Here is a 9,468-nt window from a genome sequence, read left to right as displayed (position 1 = left end):
CATTATTTACAATATTTTTTCTTCATTCCTTGTCAGGGTCAAATTTAGAAAATCTAGAAATTGATTTTAAATATTCACATGAAGATTACACAGACCAAGAATCAAGATGATATCTTGATTTGTTATAGAGAAATTAAAAAAAGAATTAAATTTCATTATTACCATTTTAACACTAAACTTAGAATTTCAGAAAATCCATTCTTTAATGTGTACTTACACCATAAGAATGTGCATACACACATTCGTCGCAGTTAAAACCTTGTACCAAAAATAAAAATTTAGTAAGTTTGTTCCACCTAAACTGAATTATTTGGAAGTAAGGCATTAAGACACTTGTGTTTTAAAAAAAAACACATTGTCCTAAAAAACCATAGGAAGAAAACATGCCAAAAAGACTCTTTCACTACGAAATCTTTGATGACATGGGTACAACTTTTACTTGTGAAATATTTTGCTGTGAATTATGGCAAAGATTTTGAAACATCTTTGTTGGGAAACTTTCTGCATACAGCTGTTAAGCTTGATGAGAATTTTAGTGGGCTAAATTGTAAATAAAATGCACATTGGGTTCTTCAATAGAATAATTGTTTGGCATGTTTCTTATTTTTAATATTATTTTTTGCCCCTTCCTACTCCTTCTTCCCATTTTAGTATGATTAATATTAATATCAATTGTTTTATTCAGTTTTTTGTCTTCCCTTGGACGTGCTTGCTTTATCTCAATTTTCTTGTTATATAGCGGTCTCACGTCTAACCTACAAATCCACCACATGTTTAGAGGTTAGGCTCCTTTAGAATTCCCTTTGCTAGACCGGGAATCTAACAGAGGATCCCTCCTCCCCAACACCTACTGCTAATTGATCTATTCATTTAATTTTATTTATTCATATTTTTATTTACATGTGTTCTTTATTAAACTCCTTTATTATTATTATTGTTGTTTTTATAGTTATTATTAATATTATTATGATTGTGTGTTTAGCAATGCTTGCATGGCATTGTATACTACTGTTTTAATTGGTGTTCGATTAAATGTTTAATTCCAATTAATTTATAATCTAATCAGTAAACTTTATTACTATTATATTATTTTATATTTATATTTTTTATATAAAATTGATTTATTGTAAATTAGTTTATTGATTTTCAAATAATTTTTTTTTTAATTAGAAGTTTAATTCTCTATTACAATTTGATTATTTTTCTTAATTATTATTAATCTTCAAGTTTTATAAAATTCTTTTTGACATAAGGGAGGTCTTTTCTGGCGCTTGTCTCTTAGATTCTGTTTTATTTGTTTATTGTTTCAGTGCCAGTTCCTCTGTCCATTTCCATTTGTGAAGATCTCCAAAGATGAATTTTGTAACTATCAAGTTCAAAGTTTTAAATGGAACAATTGCATGAATAATGGTTCTGTTTTATTGACACAATCTCTGTGCAATCAGAGATAGACTTATCTGGAAGTGATGCTCCTGGACCTCAGCTTTATTGTGACTTTCTACCACGTGTTCTCCAGCTGTCACTTCAGGATTGACTTAATGAAACCTTAAAAAGTTTTGAAAAAGGAAATTTCATTTGTTTATGATAAGTTAAGCTACTTAGATCTGAAAATCATGAGCTTAAGATTATAATTAGATCATTTTATGAGAATATTCCAATGTCATCTGCTTCACATCTACCAGCCATTGTTTCTACTGAGGGAGTCACAATGCACAAGAGATGTAAGAGAAATCATCGATGAATACAATGATGCCTAGTGTCAATGTTTCTGGCGAAGCATGCTCAGGCTTGATTTCGGTTGTAGATGGTGATTCTTCGATCTCAAAAGTTAACTTACATTAAAGAGTAAGTATAGATTGGGAGATGGATACTGGAGTCAAGGTTCTACTTTTGCTTACCAAAAATAATAATAATTTTATTAATGATAAATCCTTGTAAAATCAAGAAAAAACTGATAATGACAAATCAGTTAAGCCACCCTGGATGACTGTCGGTAAGAAAGGGAAAGTTTTTTCTGCCAGTAGTGTTGGTCATTCCTAGTTAGTTGATTCTTCTGTTGGAATCTCTTAGAAAAAATAATAAGAATTAAATCAAGTCTGGTAGTTTGAAAACGAAAACTAATTTGGTCCTTCTCATACTCAATAACAACATTTAATACTACTATAACCGTCGGTGGAGTGGAGGAACTGCGGCGATCTGACCTCGAATGTATTAAATGCATCAAATTCAGAATTCTATATTCTTCTTACAATTCCTTCCACATTGAGGTGTACAGCCGAGACTTTAATACAATAATTAATTTTGATATTTGACCAGAAGGTATTTTCCCCTTTTTGGGGCCTTAAAAACTAATACATCCACGAATTCACTACAGAAGGAAAGTAATACTGGAACTAATGGCTAAAGCTCTCGCTATTATATCAAAATATTTGTGGCCTTCGTACTAAGGCTGCTGAGGTTTATGCAACTTTTATTGATTCTAATTATGATTTTATTGCATTGACTGAGAGTTGGGTGTCTGAAGTCCACAGCACTAGCTTCTTCCCAGAGTCATATGATGTATTTCGATCTGACAGAGACTATGAATCTAATGTTTTTGATTGGGGTGTAGGTTCTTTAATCAATGTTATTGATAATATCAACTGAGTCCGACGTAAGGATCTGGATGATTGCTAAGAAGGGTTTGGGTCGAGATACCAAAAGCCTATTATTTGGTGTTCATTATTTTCTTCAATTTGTGCACCCATCTGTTTTAGACCAAAATTTTAATTTTTTAATTCTACAAATAGATTCTTTGAAATATGATACAATAATAACTGGTGATTTCAGTGCTTCTAGTGTGGTCAGGATGATTGTATTTTTGTTCCTGGATGTAATTACCATTCTAAATATTGATTGAAGCACACATTCAATCTTGTTGAATTCTTGAACCAGGGATTTTAAAATCATGATTCTATACAGGAAACGAATCTAGACCTTATTATGATTAATGTAGCTGTTTCTACATTAATTTTTGGATGGTGTTGTACACCCAGATAAACTGCATCCTTGTTTCTTAATAACCATAAATGATTTTTCGTTTATTCATGAAGATGTTATGAACTGTCCCAAGTAAAATTTTAGAAAGGGAGATTTTAAATCTCTCTTTACAGACGTGACCAATGCTGATTGGGCTAATGTTCTTCTGTGCCCTAATCTTGATGAGTTTCCAGCATGTGATCAGCAAGGCTATCACCAAGAATATTTCTGTTGTCGATCTTCTAAGATTCAGTCATGGTTTTCAGTTAGGCTTATTGAACTGGTTAAGAAGAAAAACTAGCACATCAACGATCTAAGAGAATGAGACTTACTTCTGACTACCACACCTTTTCTGAGCTACAGAACAATGTTAAATTGTTGCTTTCTAGAGATAATTTCTACCATGCTAGGTTCATTGGGGGAACAATCTAACGGTTAAGCCTTTAATGTTTTGTAAGTATGTCTCTCTGCACATAGATCTATTACAGATAGCGTCACTGCACCTCTAGTCGAGAATAAACCAGTAACCAATCCTCAAGAGCTACATACCCATTTTGATGATCACTGTAATCTGTGTTTCCAGGGAATGTACGACCTGATTCCTCGTCAATGTCCAAAGATCTGATGAACTGTGCTGAGCTTGATATTCCCCATGTTAGCCGATTTGGTATTGACTACCATCAACAAAGTAAACCAGAAGGCTGCTGCTACTGCGGTAGCGGCAGCTGTTGGCACAACTCTGGTCTCTTGATTCAAACAGAGTTACTGTTTTGTAACAGAGTCTTTGTCAGTGCTATTTTGAGCTGGTGGTCAAGTATATACCTTCCCCAGTTTCCGAATTTTTGCTGATAGAGTGCTGCTGCAATGGTTTGCACCATATATATTTAGATGAATCACCTCTGTTTCCTGGGAATTCAGTTTACTGCTGCTGCTTTGGGTTTGATATAACTAAGGAACTGTTTATATTGTATTTAACAAAACTACCACTGATCAATGCAAAATAGAGGTCTGTAAATATAGAGGATAGACAACAATTTAAGTCATAGTAATGCATTCTTCAGCTGATTATATACAGTGATTCATAAGTTTTAAACATTTCTGAAGTGAATTTTTATGAGGCAGCTGAAGCAAAAGCTTTTAATACACGTGGTTTGAAATAAATAACAACTAGAAAATACTTTTGTAAAGCTGAAGTAAAAAACAACACATTTTTAGGTTTAGAGAAAATTAATTAACTTTGTTAAATTGTCAATAAAAAAATAAAACTTTGCAAAAAAGTTGTAAATAATATTATAATTTTGAGATAATGAATGTCACTCATAGACTAACACAAATTTACGAATTTGTTTTTATTAAAAACAAAAAATTCTAAAAACATGAAATAATATTCTGACTTATAAAGTAATGAAAAACAATTATTGTGATTTTAGAACTGGACCATGAAGAATAAAATAATTATATTAAGTACCGTAAACAAAAGAAAAAGATAATGATTATCTCTGAAGAGCTATTTCTTTTAAACCAATGGATTAAACTTTATTTTTTATGTTTTTCTTGAGAATCTCAAGTTAATTTTAGAAAACTAGTAGGAATTATGGCAATACCCTGATTTTTGTGGAAGTGTAATTTCAATGTTCCACAATTTCACTAATAGATTAGAAATTATTATTGTGAGTATATTTAAGAATAGATATTGTTCAGTTATTATAATTATATAATCAACATTTAATTTTTGTTGATCGATTTCAATTTGGGGAGCCAATTAAATAAAATTGCTATTTCAGCTTTCAGTACTAAAAGGAATACACTTTTGTACTGAACTATGTATTTTAATAAAATTTTACACTACATAAATAATTTCTATCAACAGTAGGTGGGAAAAGTGTCGGGAGAATTTCTATTAAATTAGCAGAAATATTAGCTGATTATTAAGATAGAGTATAATTGTCTTACATTAACTAAAAATACAGTGCCGGTATTCATAAATACAATGCAAAATACCTGTTTTTTTTATTAAGCTGTGTGATCATCACTCACTAAAAAATGAGACTGCTAACAGTTTAATAGAAATTCATCTTTACTTCATTACTGTTTATTAATGCTGTTATTAAATGAAATAATTAAATTATGTTTGTACTACAAGTGTTATTAAAAACTTATCAATACATTGAATGTTTAAATTTCTATACAAAAACAGGTGAAAATCGGAGATACACAAGGAATGGCAAAATATAATACAAAGATGCTCATAACTTGAAATAAAAATAGATAATCAAATGAAGCAAATACGGCATAAAAGTAAATTTTATTTGTTACAAAAACTTACATTATTTTTCCACATAATCAGCACTTAGAGCTACACATTTTTCCAATAGTTACCAGTTTTCTCATACTGTCAATAAACAATGCTGATGATCTTACCTTGATCCACAACCTCACTGTGTCCAAAAAATGAGAATCACATTGTGCCAAATCTGGTGAGTATGGGTATAGAATACATTGAAATTTCAACTTCAAAAGAGCAGTGAATGTTTAGACATGTGAATATTTAAAAATTTTACACGATCTGGTAAAAACTGAATAACATTTACAAATGTTTGTTAAATATTCTGGTAAAAGTCAACCAAACTTTTTCAGTGTTTTCTTTTGTGGTTATCATGTTTTAACACATTTTTGGTAAAATTTCATTATTTATAAATTTTTTAAAAAACATCACATGTCCCCTTTTTGCAAAGTTCAATGATTCTAGGCAAACCCCAATTAAACTTTTATTCCTATTTGTTAAAAAACCTTAAACTATTTTATAATGAATTTGCATTCAATCTGAAAATGCAGTCAATTTGCTTAATGCAGTCTAAAAGTTCATTTAGTATGAAGTTTCACCAGTCGTTAGTTTCTAGAAGTCTTTACTTTCCAATAAAAATAATCTTCTATATATATTTAAGACAATAAATGACCAATTAAGACTTTTAAATGTTTTTAACATTAACAAAAATTATTTTTTTTTTTTTTTTAACATTTTTGAATACACTAATTTTTTGAAGTGTAAAAACTTTATTCATAGTCACTAATATTTTCTTTATTGTTGTCATTGGAAGAAATGGGCCATTTTAGAATTTCATTGTAGAACTCAGCATCTGTAATGTACTTAAACATTTTCTTAACATCTATTTTTTTAATGTTGATAAGAATTTTTCCCTCATAGGCTTGATCAGATTGGATATTGACATTCACATTCCTGTGCTAAGTTTGAATGTGTGTTACTGCAATCCATCAGTATAAAACCTTACAATGACCTTTCCTGTTTGATTTATGCACTTGTCTCTCCTTGTGATTTGTTTCTCTCTTTGCACTTGTCTTCCAGAGAAGCAGATACATTTGTAGTAGGTTCTCCACCAAGACTTGAAGTTCAGAATCATACTTGTTGTCGGATAAATTACTGAGAAACTATTGTTACATGAAGCACTAAACATTAACTCTCCATATTGTTCAATGTATAAATCCTATCTATCCTCTTTGGCCGAAGTCCCTATCACACGGTAAGAAAGCATGACTCCAAGTGGTAAGTTGTGTGCTATGTTTCTAAACATGTTTTCTTGTTCAATGAGGACCAGGAACATATTCGAACCATGGTGTGCTTTATATTCTGCACACCACATCTGTCACTAAAGACGTAAATTTTGCATTTCCTCTGTTTCATGGCGTTTAATATAATATAAAACAAAACTACAAACTTCATTTGGGTATTTCTTTCCTATAATCTTGTCGTAAACATAAATATCTAATTTAATAATAGCGCCCATATTGTGAATGCAAAATGTTGAACCCAGAGTTGTCTTAAATAAAAATTGTGCTGGACCAGGATGTTGGGTAGTGGCAAGTTTTGTGTACAATCGAATGCTAGAACTAGATTTACTTTTGAAAAGTCAGATGTTTTACCGTTGCATTTCAGTTAATTTATTGTAAATTTTTTTTGCTCTTCGCTTGTGTATTATTAATTCTGCAGTAACAGTTCTCTTAGTGTTGTTATTCAAAGAGGTGTACCTTAACTTTAGACCCAACTCCTCACAAGTTATATGTACCTCAACTTGTGGCTGTCCAAAAAAATAACCAAAATTTTCATTGTAGTAGAGCCTGAAAATGTCATATGACAGTTTATTAGTGTTTTGTTTGAAATTAAGTATCATATAATATTTTTCTAATAAGCCTAGCATCTAGATAGTATTTAGTCTTCCCCAGAGTAGTACGATTCCTTAACATTTAGTGAACTAATAAAATAATGAATTCTTTGGCAGGGTCTGGGATAGCATTACCAAGGAGTTTCTGCCCCTCATATCCTTTTGAATCTCATTTTTTGACAAAAGTTAGCAAATACAATCTACTATTTTTTTTACTAACCCCGTGAATTGATATAAAAGCTCATTTGCAGACTACATGCAGCTGTCCCCTACTTTTAACATGGTACACAAAGAAATAAATTTTTGGCTTTTTAGTAGTACTCAGTTCAGCATTATCATTACATTTTCATCTAATCATGTTCCTAGACATCTTGTATGTCTTTGCTTTCCACTTCATTGAAATATTGAATGATTTCATTAAACTTATCATCAAGAAATTTTAAAGAAAATTTGTACTTACATACACAGTCACTGCCAGTTCTAGAGGGTATTAATGTACCTTTCCAGTTTGTGTGTTCTTAAAAAGATTTCTTTGATAGTTATTAGAATCGTTTTTTCATTTGATTCTCACATTAGCAGAATTTTCCTCTAATGACATCTTAGAAATATTATTTCATTCAATTAAATAGTTAAAGTACAACAACTTAAAGGTTATTCACACTCTACTTTTTACAGCTAGTATGAAAATGGAGGGAAATTGTATGCTGCCAACCTTGAAAAACAAAACTTTGTAAAAAGGGGATATGTGCAGCACATGTAACCTTTCTGCATCACTCATTCAAAATAAAGTAAGTGTCCAGCAAGAAGCAGCTGTAACATATGTATCTGTCTTACTTAGTATATGTAACTACCATCTATACCAGTTGATTGGCATAAAAATCCAATTTTGAAAATTTCTTCACATGTCCCCTTTATTTATCTTTCTATTCAATTGTTAATTGTTCTTATTACCGTATTTTTTATTATTTATTTTACATTGACTGTAATGTCAAGATGAGGTTATTATAACAAAATGTTTTAATTAGTGTATGTTCTCTTTACATAATTTTCAGCTCTTTTTTTGCTTACTTTCTCATCTACATAGTGATAAAGTTCTAGAAGGGAAAGTATTGTAATCAGTCCAATTTAGACATATGCAGCTTTCACCGGATCTTGAAGTTTTTACACCTAAGGAACCCGAAAACTGGATGGAAATTTTCCGGATGTTAATATGCGTGCACGTGTGTATGTTCATTGTTAGCCTCTAAACCCGAACTACTGTACAGATTTTGACCAAACATTGTCAGATTACTTCTACTTAAATTTTCAACTTAAAAGGTCAAGGGGATGAGATTGTAGAGTAAGGTCCCAAAAACATTCATGAAATGTTATCTTAACTCGATTCTTGTGAAGATTCATTTTCTGAACCGATTAAAATTTTGTTTGTGAACAACAAAGTAATTCATATGTAAAAATTTACAATGATCTGATTTATGATTCGTGTTCAGAAGGTAAAAAGATTTGAGGTTACTTCAGATTCAGAGGATGATAGTTACATTTTTGATCCTAGACTGTCCACTTCTAACAATAATAGTAATAATAACAATAAAAGAAAAATACCAAGTACACAATCTGACATAGATTTGGGCTGGTCATTAACACTTCCAAAGTTTGTCTTTTCTGACAAAAGACTGGAATTACTGGTCCAGTGAATGAACTGTTTACACTAGTTGATGTTTTTTTCAATTTTTTCCCTGAAGCCATTATGAAATTATTTAAAACAGAAACAAACAAATACTCAAACCTTACTCTGATAAACTGAAGAGCATTAATACTTTGAAAACGAATAACTTGTGGGGTAATTTGACAACAGTCTGATTGCATGAAGTTTACGGATTTTTTTCAATCATTTTGCATATCTGTATATTCCAGAAATCAAAACTACCTACACACAAATTGTTGGCTTTTGAACCATTTGATCTCTGAGTATCCAGCATGCTTTTCTCAAAGGGAAAATTTGACAGTTGATGAAGGGGTGTGTGGGTTTAGAGGCAGGATACAATTTTGTGTTTATTCAATATTTATGGACCGATTTTACAGCTCACCAGCTGTTTTTTATTTTTTATGGCAGCGACTTTTATGCCTAATCAGAAAGAGTTGTCAAAAATAAATGTAGTAAAAAAAAACTAAAAAAGAAATGAGTCTGCTTACATGAGAAGGAATCATCTCCTGTGTTTGAAATGAAATGGTACCAGAGATGTACTAGCCTTATTTCAGTTCACAAAATGACTAA

General features: G+C 31.0%; 1 long non-coding RNA gene across 3 annotated transcripts in view; it reads right to left on the bottom strand.

The window, feature by feature from the left end:
• Positions 1–5,304: 5,304 nt before the first annotated feature.
• The window catches only part of LOC142331393 (uncharacterized), a 112,497-nt gene continuing 108,333 nt past the window's right edge, over positions 5,305–9,468 (bottom strand). For all 3 annotated transcript variants that reach the window (XR_012757976.1, XR_012757978.1, XR_012757977.1), the window contains one exon: positions 5,305–7,152. This is a non-coding gene — a long non-coding RNA (uncharacterized LOC142331393). The remainder of the gene's footprint in view (positions 7,153–9,468) is intronic.

Source organism: Lycorma delicatula, chromosome 10 (genome assembly GCF_047948215.1).
Source record: "Lycorma delicatula isolate Av1 chromosome 10, ASM4794821v1, whole genome shotgun sequence".
Lineage (NCBI taxonomy): Eukaryota > Metazoa > Arthropoda > Insecta > Hemiptera > Fulgoridae > Lycorma > Lycorma delicatula.
This window is presented reverse-complemented; position numbering and strand designations above follow the sequence as displayed.